General features: G+C 42.2%; 1 long non-coding RNA gene across 1 annotated transcript; it reads left to right on the forward strand.

Moving 5' to 3' along the window:
- The first annotated feature begins 51 nt into the window (after positions 1-51).
- On the forward strand, positions 52-17,769 carry LOC111843012 (uncharacterized). Its single transcript, XR_002838040.2, has 5 exons — positions 52-208; positions 4,170-4,410; positions 14,361-14,697; positions 15,023-15,193; positions 15,563-17,769. It is a non-coding gene; the product is annotated as an uncharacterized lncRNA (long non-coding RNA).
- The last annotated feature ends 342 nt before the right edge of the window (positions 17,770-18,111 follow it).

The following is an 18,111-nucleotide window of genomic DNA, read 5'->3' on the forward strand; positions in this document are numbered from 1 at the left end:
ACTCACACAAACACACGCACTCACACAAACACACATACACAGTTTATTGCTAAGACGTCTGAGACACCTGAACAGTACATCTTTAGACTGTGAGAGGAAACTTTAGTGTCAGGAACAAACCGGCACAAACACAGGGTTGCAACACAGAAGTTGGGCCAGATTCAAACCTGCGACCACAGACCAGTGATGTGCACCACTGCCTTCCCAGGTAAACCTTCGAAAAGCATCATAATTCTATATAAATTAAAGGTGAATGTATTTTTTATTTTACATTTTATTTTTTATTTTAATTATGTATAATCCTTTTGCCTGGTAATCGCATGCAGTGTTGGCATTTTCGAAGTAGCAAAAAATCGTTGTGCTAGACGTTCGAATGAAAGATAAGTGAGGTGAGGTGTTGTGTTACACAACAGTGAAGCGCGGCAGCGAGATCACCTGCAGTGGCTCACTGCTTTGAAGACCGTCTTCATTCTCTGGGGCGTATGCACCTCCGGTGGCTGCTATTAACTGAAAGTGCTTCCTGCCTCCTGTGTTTTTGTGGCACCACATGGAAAGGAGTCAAAACTTTTTGACCTTCAGATGTTTATTTCCTGTTGTATGGTTTTTGTCTCATATACATTACATGCTGCTAAGTCTCGGGAAGCGACCAGAAGACTTGCCTGCCAAAAATGTTTTTTTTTTACTTTCCGTTTGAGCATTTGTGCCGGAACATAAAACAAAAACAATGCTTGTTTGGGAGCTTGCCACAAAAGAACAAGTCATCTTCTCATGTCTTAAAAGAAATATCTATCTCCTTATTGTAGGTAATCAATTTTTGAGCTAGTCCATAGCCATAATGGCACCCGTATTAAAAGCATTTTCACCTAAGATTCATGTACATATGGCTTAAAACAATCAATAAAATTAATTAAATAGAAACTTATGCCCTCAAACGACTCAAATCAATATTTGGGAAGCAGACAGATTTATTTTCAGTATGAATCTAGATACAAGTTTTACAGTGATCGATTTTTGCACTGAAGCTGCCTCTGACTACAATATGATATTTTTGCTTAGTACCTTCCAACCGATGCTCAAAGTGATAATACATCTGTAAGGCACTGCGACGTAAACTGCATTTATAAAGCATGCTAATATCTCACCACGTTTCTCAGCCATTAGTAGGTAATAGGCACTGGCAGATTTTGCTTCCAGTTAGGAATTGTTCAATGAATACTCCCTCAATAAACGAGAAACAAAGCCCAGCCACGTGAGGATGCACATCAGTGAGTTAGAGCCCAACACTCCCATTATGGCCGTCACCATGGAGCTGTGCAAGACGTTAGCGTTGGCATCTCTGTATGTCCTGACATTACATCATGTCTCGATGTGCAGCAGCCCGTCTTCAGTGGCTGGGTGTTTTCTTGAAAGGTGGGGCCATCCATCACTACTGGTACATGCAGAAAAGAGGCGGTCGCATTTCTCGCGTTAAAATAATGTGTAACGTTTCAGCCTCCTATTCTAAAAAGAGGTTCGGGTGCATAAAAGGCAAAATGCAGAACTGCTACCCATCCAAAACATGCTCTGCTTAAGATGGAGTCAGCTCTTTATGTAAAGAAAAAGCAAGAGAAGATCTTTGCCAGCGACCCGCGACTTGTCTTGCAGGGTAAGGTTATTACCACTTACATTGCTGGAAATGCAGACCTAGGCTTTACGATTCTAAATTTCCTTTGGACGCAAGTGAAGAGTCCAAACTGTGCACTTTAACCATAAACGTGTCACAGGCAAGTCCAGCACAGACACACCAAAACAAACAGACCTGGAATGAATTCTCACCTGGAAAGAAAAAAAACAGCGAGGGAATGATGAAATACATGCTTCTCTTTTTGACGCATTCACAGGATATTCTTATGGGAAACTGCATTGCATGTGCTGCAATAAACTTACCCATTTGCAGGAAACTTTGGCTTCTCCCCTGACATACTGTACAGCCTTTTAGATGGGGTTGCTTGGGTGCTGTTTCATGCACAATGTCTTCATGTGAGTGTGTGTGTGTGTGTATATTCTCAACTCCTGCCCAATCACAGCCCTAAGGATCACCAACAGACATCGCTGCCACAGGCAGGAGGCAGACCTGCAGCTGCACAGGTCGCCGCCTCACACTGGGAGGGATGCAGACGGCAAAGATCCCTGTCTTGTGATGGAGCATTCTGCAGGGATTACCCATCCATGCCCTCTGTTTTGGCCAATGATTTTGGAAAAATGACAAATATATTAAAACAACTTAAGTTCATAATCACCATACAAGCAAAGTGATTGACATTCTAAGTCTATACCTCAGCGATTAGTATAGATGGTCCACACTATATGAACATAGTCTAAGCAAAAATGCTGACCAAAAATCCAAATAAAAGTGGCGCTGACGTCATGGCGGTCAGTACCAGACCGCAGAAAGAACCAGTAACCAGACGTTTTTCAGCACCTACAGACACATTTCACTAATTTCATTTGGGCTGATACACCATCATCACCAGAAGGTTCTCCATCAAGTTAAGGGCGATTATAATCTGCACAGCTGCAAGAAACTTGTTTTATATGAAACAAACAGCACAACAATATCGGCGCTGGCTCCATCCCACGGTGCCGGGGAACCACCCACCTAACCGACTCAGGCAAAATAAGAAGAAAATGCAGAAAAAAATACCTCAGCGGCAGCCAAGGATGTGTCACAATAAACCTTACTGGCTTGTTACACCTATATTTCATCATTTCATGAGGTAATTTTTCTGCAGTGTCAGCTGTGGACTTTCTAATCACAAACTCTGATGTCCAAATAAACCAGCGTTCGCCTTGATTGTGTTTTGAGAGAGGGACAATGCACTTTTTGCTTTTCGAGCTCACAATAGAGAAAATTGTTCTTACAGTGTGTGGGCTGTTGTGTGGATGGTTTTTTTTGGTTATTATTTTTTAGATGTTGTGATTGGTTGGTCAAAGGGAAAGCACCGGCCTTTCAGTTAAGTCTCAAATCTTTAGCACACGTGATCATACACATCACCATACACACCTGGCATGACAGGGCGGCCAACTGTCACGCATCTGGCGTGACACACTTTCAGACCCTCACACATCTTGCGTGACACTCACACTTTCAGACTCTCACACTCATGAAAGAAGTCTTATGGCAATTTTATATTATTCCATTATAAACCTAAAATTAGCTACATCAAAAGCAGTGTGGTAGTTTGCAAACAATACAGACTATTTAGAAGGTAATAAACCTGTTACATACTTGTAAATGCGTGTGCATGTATGTCCAGATTTTTTCAAACTGAAAATCACTCCAGCCAGCTGACCGAAGTTGGAAATACTGTCATGATCCCAAGACAACTGACTTCAACCTTCATAGCGGGGGCTTTTATTGAACGCAGGGCTTTTATTTTTGCATAAGAGTGTGTGAGATCAGTGGCAAATCCATTGTAATCTCCTGCTAAGCCAGAGGCATCCTGAAAAATTCTGCGAGTGGGAGATGGTCTGGCTTTCACTGGGTCTTTCATGCAAGCGGAGGAGATTAGGACTAAGGAGCATATTCTTTTCAAAGTTCTGACCAAAAAATCAAACTTGTAATTTCCACTACATCAGTATCAAACAAAGGCATGGGATGACCTTCAAACAGACAGTTATAGACTCCATACAACAAAAGAATGTTCATTTTTTTAAATAATAAACAAACAGGCTTGACAGAATTGATTAGATACAAATTAACCACTTAAATCAATAAATATAACAAAAATTGCAATCCAGTCTTCTTGAGTCAGTGAATCTGGGTCATTGCTGTAATTCCTCACAGCAATATTTCCCTGTCCTCCAGAAATATGAATTACATAAAGAGCACAAAGCATGTTTTGAAATAAAATCAAATGAAGAGAGAACAATCTACTTTGTCATCTATAAATATGTGCTGTTCGCAAGTGGCATTATTGACATTGGATTGCGCTCCATGTTCCACTCAAGCCCATGGAGTCCCTCCGCTTGGTGGAGGGGGTAAAACACGGCAGCTTTAAATACCTCTCTCCCCCTTCTCCTTCAAAATTACGGAAGAGGAGTCTGTTTGAAAGTGGCACGTAGGGCAGTTTTCTGTTTCCTACTCAATATGCTAACCGCTTGTCAATTTGTTTGTTTGTTTATTTCAGCACACCTACCAATAATTCCATGGAGCACATTTTTTCCCTTGCCTGTGTCATAAATTAGGCAGAGGTCTTCTGATAAAGACATCACGCTCAGACGAGTGAAGCAGTGGCTTAGAAGAGGAGGATTTATATTTGGATAATGATGGATCCTTGACAACAGTGATGGATAGCGCTGTGCGTTTGACTGGCTTGCCGGTCTGCTGTGCCGGGGCATCTGTCACACATCCAGCCCAGTGGAGGAGAGGTTAGTGCATGGAGTTGATAATGGTGGGGGCTCGTTTTGGGGGGGGGTGGTTGAGGGATGGGGGCACAAGGGCTCGGTGGTACCGTGATCCCTTCCAAGCACACGGACTCCTCTTCCACAGCTGAGATGCCTGCTGATCGCCTTGGGCTCTCGTTATTCTCACCGGTAGAGCGGCATTGGTGGTTACAGCCACAATTACTCTGTTATGTCCAATTAGTCCTGTAATTATGCTGCGGTAATTGCAGCTATGATTGCCGCTTAGGCTACAAAGAACTACCCATCACAGCACATTCCCTGCCTTTGCTGGGGCTGGTGGAAAAGGTTGAGCTGCTTTGGTCTTGTTAGAATATCTTTCTGCTCGGCTGAAAATGGTATCAGGGGCTGGGGAGCAGAGAACAGCATCTGAATGTATGGGCATGTTTACATCGGTCTTGTTATGGCCGGACCTGCATTGTGAACAATAGGTCAGGGAAGGTACAACAAATTAGACTTCCTTCTTCTGGAAACCTTACTAAATGGTTTTAGCTCTGGTTAATAGGTTTGCCAGCGGTGGGCCAGCGATCAGTCTGGGAGTTCGCACACAAAGAAAAAAGATGAGAATGGTAGCAGGGGAAAATGAGGGACCTGGGATTGTCGTGTCATCCCAAGTTTGGGGGGGGGGCGGGGGGGAGCAGCCTTGGAGTGGCTCGGAAACCAAGATCGCATTGTCATGCAGCACACGTCTCGCAGTGATGCATACCTACCTCACAGATTGCTGCTACTTCTTTTTTTTTTTTGACAAAATCTCATCATGAGCATAAAACAGGAATGTTAGGTTCTTTTTTCACACCTCAGCCCTCAAATTTCCCAGATGGCTGCTGGAAAATGGCCCGAAATAAGATCAAGGTAAAAACTCCCGTCGTAAAATTGCACCCGAAGCATCTTATCAAATGTTATTACTGTCACACGCGTGTTTGCGCATCTTCCGTGATGTTTCCTAAAACAAGGCTCTGAAACGTCTCTGTGACCAGCGCCGTGTGGCAGGATAATATCCGCCCGTAAAGCGCATTGGGGACTCACCAGGAAGCAACTCAGCAGTATTCCTAACTCTCCTTTCCGAACAGTCACAGAGCATTCCCATTTACGCGCCTTTACCGTTGCAGATTTAATGCACAGCTTCTGCCTGGGATACGAGGCAAGCTCACAGGCTGACAGACATGATGGATTGTGTAATAGAGGCAATGGACTGATCCCAAGTGCTGACAGATTTCTGTGGCAGGCAGGTCAGGGACGGTCCAGTGTTTGCCATGACCAGGCGAGGCCGGCCCTGCCTACAACACACACTGCACACAGAGTTCCCCAGAAGCCCGAGAAGATGAATGCTGCGTAAAACCCCTTCCCCGGGTGCAGGGCACAGCGAAGGAGCGCGAACTTGGTATCAGCTGGCTCTGGGAATCCCCACTTCACAAAAAAAGAAAAGAAAATGATTTTTGCAGATAATATCCCGACATTGTCTTTCCACCAATGGCAGGTGGGCCGTTCCATACCAGTGACAATCTCACAATATTACTCTGCTGTCATTTAATTTGGCAATAGTCTGTGCAGCACTGATGTTCTGATGCTCGATTCAGCCGCAACACTACAGCTCTTCTCAAGGACTTTATTTTTTTCCTCTTCTCTGTTCTGTTCGCAGACATATTTTGTGTTGGTGTGTCATCCAGGGGCCAGATATTTAAAGAAAAGAGAGCTGGTTTCTGAAGTGGCTGTTCTGAGAGATGCCTGTGTAATTCCACTCGGCAGATGAATAGAATCTTTCAGTCGGCACTCCTGTCAATCCCGTCGCTTTGAAGTGTGACAACTTCACAAGGAAGTGCAATAAAAGGGGTAAAAAGGAGGACGGTGCGGGGGGGGGAGGAGGGCAAAAAAGTTGATGTCTGTATTTTAAAACGAGGACAGGATGAGTCTTTCCTGAGCAGCCTCTCTGCGTTTAATGAGTACAAATACTTCCCGAGGAAACAAGAGGAGAGACGGGCAGCCCTGTCATGGGAAAATCGCAGTGGCGTTGATGCGGCCACTTCGATTTGCATTTGTAAATAATCAGCCGGTTGTTTTGGCCGCCCTGCTGAAATGGCATCGCTGGGAGCTGCAGGGATCATGAGTCACGGGAAGAATTGGAGATGTGGTCTTAAAGATTAGCCTGTACGCTCAGGTCGCGTACTGGAGCCTGGAGATTATTGACGGCGACGAAATGCGGCCAGCAGAGAAAATGTGAAAATGACTGATATTGGCAGCCTCCCCCTCCCCTGAATGAAGCCACCAAGGCCATTATGCCCGTGTTCCCCTCTCCTCCAGGTAGCAAATGAGGAATTTAAAGTCAATTTCGTCGGAAGTAGACAGCTGTTGAGACAGAGTGGACAACGTGTCTAGAGGATAATGCATCGGTGGGGGAAAAAAATTATAATGAATAAATAAAATAGCTCAGGCAAAACTTCTCATTAAATGGGGCCCATCCTTCCACATAGAGGAAAAAAAAACAATTTGATATAAGATTCTTTTCCTTACCCTGGTCATCTGAACATCTGTGGATTCCATTAAACTAGAAGAGCGGCATGAGGTTATTAGATAATTGCATGTAGGTATAATGTCACTTATTTTTACTTTCTGTCTTTAACATTGGATTTTTGACATGCTTCTAATCCGTCACTCTCTCCAATCATAATATGGCTTAAATGAAATGAGGCTAAATGATTGAGGATAATGGATGACCAGCATTAATCATCATCGGTGTTTTTATAAAACAATTTCTGAGACTAGGAACATACTAAACTTTTCATACGGTCCAGTCCTATGTGATACTACTTTAAAGACCATGTAAAACTGTCTGCTTTTATCATGATTATATCACCATTTTCCTAAAGATTTTTCGTTGGCTTACTACATATGAATAAGAGAATAGGAGTAACAAATTAGTAATATGGATTTCAGTTCATCATTGCCTCGCTAAAAAATAGCCACATTACTGCGGCTAAGAATATAGCTTTCCAGTTGCTATGGTGTAGCATGCTCCATTTCACAGCAGGGAGCCTGCCGCTTCCCATTCGTCCAGAAGGGGAGCCGAAACCAACATTATTCTTGGTACTTTTTTCATTGTTTCATTATATAGACTAAAGAAAATCACTGCAGCCTAGTTTTCACAATCGGAGGATAATCGCGCCGAAGTCTCCCAGACATCTGTATCAGACTTACCTCCGTAACATCAGAGGTACAAACTGTACTGGACAAAATGTCAAAGCTGAGTCTCTGAGTAGTTCCATGTTAGCCTGGATTATTACACCTTAATTACTTATGTTGCTAAATGTATCACTAAACTGTTAATTTATATGTAAAGGGGGTCTCTAAAGCAGAGTAAAAATATCTTTGTTAATTGGCACAGAGTTAGGCTGAGCTGCAAAAGATCCCACTGGAGAACAAAGATATCTTTACTCTTGTTGGTTCATAGGTAGAAGACATATATTAAAAGGAATTCAGTGATCATATGGCGAAAGGAGCACACATCTCAGTGGCACACAGATTACTGTACAAGCTATAAAGTAGCAGGAACTCGATGGGTCCGCTTGGCTACGTGCTAACGCAGACTCTTCTATGCTCACGGTCTATTTGTCAGACTCGCATAAATGAGATGGGAAATCTATGCTGAAGATTTAGCCCATTAAAAAGAGAAAGTTTATCATCCCGAGAAAGGTTTCCCGGTGTGTCCAAAAATTGTTGTCCAATGAGCAAAACAGTGCACTCTCTATCTAATGGAAATTGAATCAGACAGAAGATTCAGTCCATTATGCAGTCGCTGAGGGTATTTCTGCAGCCATCAGATTTTCTTCCCCTTTACCCATTTGTGTATTTAACATGTTCCAAGGCATTAAATGCAACTTTAATTCAGAAAGGTGATGCTCAATCAATACTGTCAATCTCAAGTTGCATAGTTGCAATAAATTGGCCAGATTTCTCTGCTAGACTCCTCATTGAATAGCTCCGCGTTTCGCTTTCCATCGGGCTCTTGTTGACTGCGATGAGTCTAGTTTCTATGTCCAGATCTTCCTCAAACATTCTTGTCTTAGCAGTTCCTTAGCAAAAATGGCAGTTTATAATTCTCGAATTTTAACTCTTCCAATGTGCTGATGAATTCTGCCTGCAGCTATTGAGGGATTACAGTATATGCCAGGCTTAAGGCCTTAAGTGTAGCATTGTAGGACTCTGGTTATATACCCGCACTGCAAGCCAGAAGGTCACTGCAGATTTATATGCTACAAGGGATCCTGTTTTTCCACATCTGGTTCAAGATACCTGGGTACTTATAAAATATCCACATGTACCAAAGTGCGAAGTTTGATGCTACAGGATATGCGAGTCGTATTGAAAAAAATGTTTGTCTTGTTCCAGATAACATGACTGGCAGCGTTAAGCATCCTGGTCTCTATAGCTGTGGGCCTGAATAATGGCGGGTTTTTGCTGGTTAAGTCTCCGTAGACCAATCAAAACCAGGGCAAAATGCTTTGTCTGTCATCCAGGTTGCGTTCCAGGGCTCCGCGGGCGAGTCATTGTTAGACTAATTGCCTCATTGACACTTGGACCACAGCTAAGTACTCATCACGATTGTTGTGGCACGGTGTATTGGCTAATGTGATTCCATCCGTCAATAGCAATGTGGATGTAAACAACAGCCATTCAACCTGGAGCCTAATGTTTATTTGCATATTATTCATTATATACAGCACATAAAATCTCAGATATTTCTAGTTACAATTAGTTTATCAATTAATTGTCTCTTGTTTTGGAATTTGAATTTCTTAGTGGATTGTAGGAGGCCATCTATCTTTAGAAAGTCAATGGGACGTTTGTTTCTTTATTATGCAATGAAACGTTGCTCACACCTTTACTAATGATTTGGCCAAGTCCAATGAGAGCGTGTATATTATTAACAAATATGCATTTTTTTCTTCCTCATCATGTAACTTGCATAAAGTGGCATATATATTCACACCTTTACCAATTATGAAATAATGTGAAAGCATTTTATTGTCGCTCTTCCAATCGGCTTACAATCCAAACGGCAGTGTCGAGGAGATGTAGGAGGTGAGATTTAAAGCCTGATAACTTGCATAAGCTGTCACCTTAAGTAAGGAATTATTACTTTGACAAGTACTTTATTATTTTAGTTTCTCTATATACTATCAGGTACCTTTATTGATCATTCTAAAGGTATTTGTTAGAAAACATCTACTGTCACATTCAATCCACATATCTATAGTACTGTATGAAAGTCATCAGCTCCCAAAGAAGATGTTTAAATGATCTTCCTGTTAGTGTTAAGCTATGATATTTCATCTGTCAAAATGTGTCAGCTTAGCCATTTCAAAATCTCTCTTAACATCACCCCAGCATTTGCAGCAACCACCCATAGACCCATGTATTTCTTTGACTTGACCAATACCCACCTTGTTCGGCTTATCAATACCTCACTGAGTTATTTAACTAATTAAGTTCATTAATTAAGTGTGCAGGTGGTGAACAAATCTATGGAATGGCTGAGGTACCCATGAGGAGAGGTTTGGGAACAGAAGCGATGTTCGTCTAGCCATCTAACAAGATTTCAGTAAATTCTTGTTTATTTTTTATCATGTTACCATTAATTTCCACATATTCTAATGTTAAATCATGTTCTTTTATGAGCAAATATACACTCACTACCCAGATAAATAGTCAAATGGGATAAAAGTTTGTCCAACTCCGATCTTCAGGCACCAGCATCTACATAGAGTTGAAAAATTAGCTAGTGAACCCAAATCCATCAAAGCTTCAACACAAGCAACATTAATTCTCATCTTGCCATTTGCTGTCTGGCACACGGCGCCAGCTGCAGCAGTTTAGGAATAACATTGGAGTCAGAATTAAAAGATAATTCTGGAAGGAACGCTTGGCTGTCAGTCAGCTCCGTCAAAATTGTCTTATTGACAATTTGCGTCGAGTCACTTTCCCAGCGCCATTTGCACTGCGCAGTGTGCTGTTTCTCTTGCCTCTTCAGGGTAAGAGATCGAAAGCAAAACACTTCACCCCAGATATTTGGAATTTATAAATCGCAACAAATAAACGTTTCCATAACTCCCTAAATACATTCGTCTCCCCCGCAATTCCCCAAAAACAGAGAACCTGTAAGAAACAGTCAATTATTCTCTGCCTCAAACCCAAACCGGACAACCGTTCTTGCCTTTTTATATCAGGACATAGGTCAAAGGTACAGCTTTTAGTGCTGAAATTTGATCACTTTCAAATCATAATCCGTTAAATTACTTTAAAATGAATGCGGGCACTGATGGTTAGCGGCAATGTTTCTTGCAAACTATGACATATGACATTGTTTTCTTTGACGGGGGCTCGACACTGGCAGCGTGTCGCTTGGAGAGCAGAGAGCAGATTAGACTGACAAAAAAGACCATATGCCAATTGCAAAGGTAATGTAATGGCGACAGGACCTATTGTGCCACAACATCAAACGATAATCATCAAAGCAACTTGTTAGTCATTTCTGTGGAAAGTGGGTGCCCAGTATATAGGTTGGTAGCTACCCGTGAAAGCAAAGCAAGCCAGATAATAAATACTGCATGCATGAAAATTAGTTAATTAAACACTCTACTGCTCTGTAGTATTTGGTTATATCCAGGTATTAAAACCTGCAAATTTTTACAGCTACGTTGCTTTTAAAGTGATGGCGTGAGGTCAAGATATAGAGGATCTAGGTCAACTCCACGGAACCACCTGAACTCTCATATATATTTCATAATTTTTACATAAGCAGACTGAGTCCAAGAATAAGGGAGGTCAAGCAGCTTGATCGTGTGCCATGTTGCAGCTGTTAAAGCCCCTGGCATAGCTGGCAGTGAGAAGCCGCTCTGTTTGCCGGGGTTCACGTTGAGTGTTCTGCATGTCGCAGGAGAGAAAGTATTTCTGAATGCTGCCAGCTCATTGGTTATGAAGGTGCGTCCGATCCTGCCGGCGTTTCAGCATAAAGTGTCTGCGTTTGGTTCCCAGTGCCCTCTGCCTCCTGCGACCATGCTTCTCACAGGAAATGAGGGTGTTCTGCAAATGAAATGATCATGCTTTTCATATTTCATTACACCTCCCTGCTTTTTGTCCTGACTATTAAAAGAAAAACAAATCAGAGCGTAAAGGTAAATAACACGCCTTGCTTTTTTTCCCCGCACCGTGTTTCCAAGCCCTGCACTGCAGATCTGGCAGCTGGCAGCTGAAACAAGCAGAGAGAAACGCTTAAGCAAAAGACGTCCATCAGAGATTTATGTCCAGGCCGGGAACACCGGCTGTCCGTGCCTCTGTGACTTGTATGCAGAACATACCGGATTCAACTGCCTAAGGGAGGGAAAATACTTGAGTGACAGGAAACCAATCATCTGTGGCCTTGGGGGGTCCCTCTGAGAAACACGGAGAAGACCTGAATGCATTAACCCAGTCAGTGTTTAGCTATAGCTCTGATACTCAGACACTGCTGATTCCATTTGTCTATATTAGGATACAGGCGCCCCCCAGCAACTGTAAGGACCCCCCCCTGAAGAATGGGCGTGGTCCCCCTGATGACCCAGAGTGAACATGCAGGACGACGGGGAACGCGGGGGCGGGGGGGGGGGGGGAGCACGGTGACGACACGCAGAGTCGGATGGCGCTGGCCCCCGGGTCGCTAAGAGTCTCTAGGCAGGAGTCTGCTCCGCCGAGAAAGTGAGCCTGACAGCACTCTCTGTCTCCGAGAATAACGCACTCACCATCCTGCCAGACTGGCGGAAAGAACGTCGCGAGAAATGAATGAACCGGGAGACAAAGGAGCAGAGAGCTCATTGAAGTCGGAGTGGAAGGCCTTCATTTCAGTACCAGCACGTTAATGCAGAGAAATACTCTGCAGTTCTTGTTAAAATAAGATTTTTGGATTTTGGATTTTTTTTTTATGAAGAAGAAGTGGAAAGAATAATAAGAATGTCCTAAAAATCTTTACATTTGTATGCTACTCATGTTTGGATTTATCATACATGAGACAGCGAGTCTGCAGCATAAATACAGTGACCCTCAAATGTAATTCAAAATATTAGATGAAATACAGTGAACATCCCAGGGATTAAATAAGAGTGACCAACAAGCAAAGGAACAACTGAAGAAGATGCCATGGTCCAGTAGAGGGGAAACTACCTGAATTATTAGAGAGATTCAAGCAAAACTCTGCGACCGAGAAAAAGTGTTTTGCTTGTGCAGTGGAGTCGTAGCCAAATCACAGAAATTCGTGACAACTCAAATAACTGCGCTGTCACTGGCAGTTAAATCACTGTCACGTTCCCCTGGAATAGGTTAGCACTGCGCTGACATTAGCGCAACACACCAGGTTATTCCAGCGCTTGCACACACTGAAACACAATTACAACTCAACATGTGAGAAACTCTCCAGCTGCACTTTACAAACTTATACTTTTGAGATGAGGGACGTCTCTCTCGGAGCTTGCAGTGAGTGTCGGTACTATATTATAGATTCAGGTCTTTCCTGAACACGTGTAAGCAGCGTAGAGAAACATCCCTCAGGCTAGTCTACACCCTGTAACCACTATATAAACTGTGAAATCCCATCGGTAGAAGCAAATAAAACAACAAGCCAGCCCCAGAAAAGCATGGCTGTCCTGTTATACCGCTCTCATTATCGAAATGCCCTCGAAATAAGGCTAACGTGTTTACCTAGCAGGACTATGATAACACGGACGGAAACAGAGCAGGACCCTGTTCAAATAATTGCTCTTGCAGCCGGCTTTCAAGTTTGAAGGGCACGACAATCTTCACAGGGAGAGAATGATTAATTAAAGGTGCTCTCTGCTTCTTTGTCATCTCTAACAAGCCCCCTACATAATTGAAATGCATGTCTTAAAACTCCAAGCCAGCAGATAGAAAGCTTAGCACCTCGTGTTATTTCTTTATTAACGCCTTTGTGCTGAAACTGAAAATCCTGGTGTGCTCTTAGTGGGACTGAGATGCTTTTAATTGTCTGAGCCGCTCTTAAACGTCGGCATTTGCCGTGCCTTCACTGGCTAACTTTACCTGGTTAGCTTTGCCGCGTATGTGGAGTCTGAATTTTTTATGTCAAAATTGCTTCTGTTAATGCCGTTTAGGATAATGGACACTCGCGGCTACGTATCTTAGCATGTCGGTGGAGCAGAATTCCTACTGTTAGCATTTTCAATGCCTTTAGCTTTTTGTTTATTTAGATAGTTTTGTACACAATATGTTTGCATATTGCAGACAAACAGCACAGCACACGAAGCTGGGGTGCATGCTGGATGAAATGACAGTAAGACTGAGATGTAGAGAAAGATGCCTTTTGGAATTGATGCAGATGCTGCCCTGTGACATCTAAGGTGTGTATCTACAGTATAACACCCTGTGACAAATGGACGTGTTTTTTTTCCATTTTTCCTTTGACTTTGTCCTGCTTTTTTGCATAAGCGATTCATCAACAAAGCAGTTAAGTTACATTTATTATTTGAAAGCCCTTTTATGCAGTTCCTACGCTGCTTCTGCGGCATTGCACTCTGTGTCTCTGTGTGCATGTGCTTAAATATATGCGATTCTGTAATGCTGGCATCCATTCCTTCAGATTATACACATCTACCATTTCTGACATTCAGTCAGTGAGCGGCTACTCATTTTATTACAGAAATGCCTTTACTAGTATAATAATTGCTATTAAAATGTGTAGGGACATTAAAAGTCTGTGATGCTCCGAAGGAAACACACAGTCAAGCATCTTTCTGTGACACAACTGACTGTGACGCTTGTTTAAGATTTGCCTTTAATCTTAGTAATTGTATCTGAAGCCTTTGTTCCAACGCAGTGTCTTGCTTCTATATCTCTCTGAACATCCCAACCTTCACCAGGAGAAATGGCCTGAAGCTGGCTTCCTGGGTGGCTGGCTGGATGGATGGACAGATGGACGGACGGATGGATGGATGGACAGATATGTCGATGTGATCTTGTTTTTCATTGTTTTACATGTTGAGCACTATACCCTTGTTAAGCTTTTCTGAGCAGGCATGGTAGAAAATAGAAATTAATTGAATTTAATTAAATCAAACGTTCCAGAATAAATCCTTTGCACATATATATTTGAAGGAAGAATTGAAAACTGCTGTTCAGAAGTGATTCTTCAGAGAGGCAGAGCAAATCCGCTATGAAGAATGAGGAGGAAAAGACTGCAATATCCTAGTGCAAAAAGTCAGTGGAGATTTTTGATGCCTCCACGACATATTGAGTTTAGGTGTCCAAATACTTGTGCAATCAGCACTTCAGTTCCTTTTTTCCCTAATACCATGGTAAATGACAGCAAAAATAAATTCTGCCCTCATTAGCAAGTATAATTTGAAATAAACATTCTGCCATAGTGAGGGTATACGGCAGTGAACACTGCAGTACACTGCAATGTAGCGTGCTTAGAAAAGCCTGAACATCCTCTCTGATTTTCACAAGGCTTTTACACAGTCACTACACGCTTTAAAGAAATTGCAGCATTGTGGATTACATTGTTGTCTTCTTTTTTCAGCCTTTCCATCTTTCAAGACAGCGGAGTGTTTGGAAAAACAGTTTGTGAGGTGCTCTACTTTAATCATTTCTTGGTCTGGCTGGCCTTTGAATGAGCAGGCTACTGCAGCTCAGTGGGGCAGCACAGTCTGACATTACGCCTATATGTACCCCAGCTCGCTCATTCCACATGGTGAGCATGTGTTTCTTTATGGGGGAACCGCAGCAAATTATTGTCAAATAAAATATCAGGGATTCACATCAATTTTCATACTTGTTGCCTTTGTCACCATGCAAGAAAATACTTGTTCATCACACTGGGATGTTTATTTAATTTGAATTCATTTGCAATTGCATGAATGCAATGTATTGTAAGTGTTGGTATTCTATCATGTTATTAAATATAACCGGAATTAATGTGTATTTATAAACAGCACCTTTAAACAAACAAACATAATTGTCCTTGTGGGAGATACAAACAGAAAAGCATGTAATTTGCTACAGTTCAACAGAATATATCTAAGTATCCCAAGTATTTTTCTCTTTTTTTTTCTGCCCAAAGATTACAAAGATGCTATCAGAATGTAAAGTTTGAATGTGACCCACTTATGAGTGTAAGCGAGCCCTTCTACACACATTCATGTCTGAGAGCCGGGAGAGTCAGCCGCCCTGATTCACGTTTCGATCCGCCGTGGAGGAATTGGGATGCGGCGCGACACTGACACGTCCCTGTGTCGGCCTGCTTAGAGCCAAATCCCAGCGCAAATGAGCAGCGTCGCAAGGACGGCGCCCCCTGGAAGCCGAATGCCGCAGCCAACCGGTGAAAGTCCCACAAAGTCGACGCCGACGAAAGAGGCGGCCTTGGCCCCGTTTTCCCACAACGCGGCCCTCGTTATTACGAAGGCGTGATGGCATGGTGACGACTTACTGTTCATTATGCCTCAGCTCAACGTTAAGATGCAGTCCTGCGGAAAGTCTGCGTGAGTGTAAACGGTTGCCCCCAGGGTAGCGTGAGAGGAGAGATAGGGGTGTTTTTGTATCTGTCTTACAGCAGGCTTGTCAGCTGGACACATATCAGCAGCAGGAATGATCCCCGACAATGTTTACTCAAGTAGAAATAGCTCTTCATCCTGTGTGACACACTGCAGATCCCTGCCGACTCATCTGTACATTAAAAGTTAATATTGTCCCTATGCCCAACAAATTACATTCATAATTTATTAAGGTAAATATTCAGCAGGGTCGTGGTCTCTACACTCCTTTTTCTGTCTTTCTGTACTGTCAGCGTGTTAGACAGCCAATGCGCACGGCCCCGATCGAGCTCTTGTTAGTGCCGTGATTCTAACAACACAATGAGACTCCATTTCAAGGGGATTAATTGTTGCTTAGAATTCGGCGCAGATACACAAAATGAGATCGAGTGCTCCGAGTGAAGGGAGTATCTTTCGCAGGTTGCATTAAATCCCTTTGAGAAGGCTGTGCCTGCACTGACTTTAATTGAATTTGAAAAACAGATAAAGGGCATAGCCTGATAAAGAAGGATAAAATTTATTGTCCTTGCAACGAACGTTGGACCTAGAGACACGTTTACAATTCTGGGGTGATTCTCAAAAAAATAAGCATCACTGGTACCTCAAAATATATAGCTTTCCTACGTGTTCATTTTACTGTCACTGTCTATTGAGTTCCGATCAACTGAGAACCTAACTGGGAAAGCCAGGGTTGGACTGAGACATGGCAAGACGTCATCGTCCCGGTGAAGAGGCAGCAATTACCGTACATCTTCACTGCAGCTGATGTGGAGGCCACATGTGACCTCACTGCTTAGCAACTGTACAGTGACTGACTGCAGTGCTGCCTCAGAATCCCATTCATTTCAACAGGCTTAGATATTAATTCATGAAGTGCCATTTGTATATTAGCTCAAAGGAAGGCCAATTCTCTCACTTTGTATCATGTTTTTTTTATTTTTTATTTTTTTACAATTGAAGAAGAAGATATAAGAGTCTATTGAAACAAATGGGAAGACATAAGTGGAACTATGAACTGATTGTTAAGGAGATCCTGGAATCGTTTGTGCTTCGTCGCGATAAGGGTTTGGCTATTGAAATGAAAGAAGGCGTTTTATGTACAAGTGCTAGCTTGTGTCAAAGCCCGTTAAGACAATGTTTCTTTTTGACATGGGGAATTAATTCGTTTGTTTATGCTATACATATGAAAGTCAAGTGTGGCACTGGACTACATTTGGTGCACGTTTTTTTAACAATAATATAATACACATAACCTACGCTCAAAATAAGCTGATAGGACTGCCTAAGGCTGAAAGAATTAGGTGTTACAACGCAAGACTTCCTTTAAAAAATCTTATGTTGACATAACATATCCAACGGCAAATGCAGACGACTCTTTGCAAATTGCAGCAGTGATTTATGTTTGCTATGTGATGTGGAAACTGTGTTGATATGACATGTTTTTTTTTTTGTCCCACATTATATTCAAGGATAAAACAACACATATGTGCTGCAGTGCCTGCAATGTGATTCAGCGAAGATATTTACCTAGAAGATATTTTGTAAATACATTGTTTGCCATGGAATTTTTAAGATGATTCACCTGAAAAATACGAAACGTAGATTAACCCATCAAAAATATATACACAGCTATTTCAGTATATATTTCTGGTTTCATACGTCTTTGTATTGTGCATATTTCTGTCCCGTGTGTTTTTCTGTATTTTTCCTGTATGCTGTACTACATACGTGCTAGCTGGAGTACTCATAAATGACATTTCGCTGCTCTACCTGCAGTGACAATAAAAAATCTTATCTTATCTAAATAAACTGGCCTTCTATCCAATTTCATTTGCTTTTAATCCATACGTGCAGAAGCTGAAATTGACATGTGCTGTCAACAAAGAAATTCATCTAATCAAGTCTCAACACGCCCAGTGTTTTTAAGTATACTGTTGTTTTTTGGTTGTCAAATATTGTACTAAAAAGGAACCAAATTCAGCGGAAATATTTTTAAAATCTCATTAGAAACGACAAGCCATTACGATCGCACATCACAAACGATGGCTAAAGCTTCAAGTGCTTCTTTGCTCACTCTAAG

The sequence above is a fragment of the Paramormyrops kingsleyae genome, chromosome 19 (assembly GCF_048594095.1).
Source record: "Paramormyrops kingsleyae isolate MSU_618 chromosome 19, PKINGS_0.4, whole genome shotgun sequence".
Lineage (NCBI taxonomy): Eukaryota > Metazoa > Chordata > Actinopteri > Osteoglossiformes > Mormyridae > Paramormyrops > Paramormyrops kingsleyae.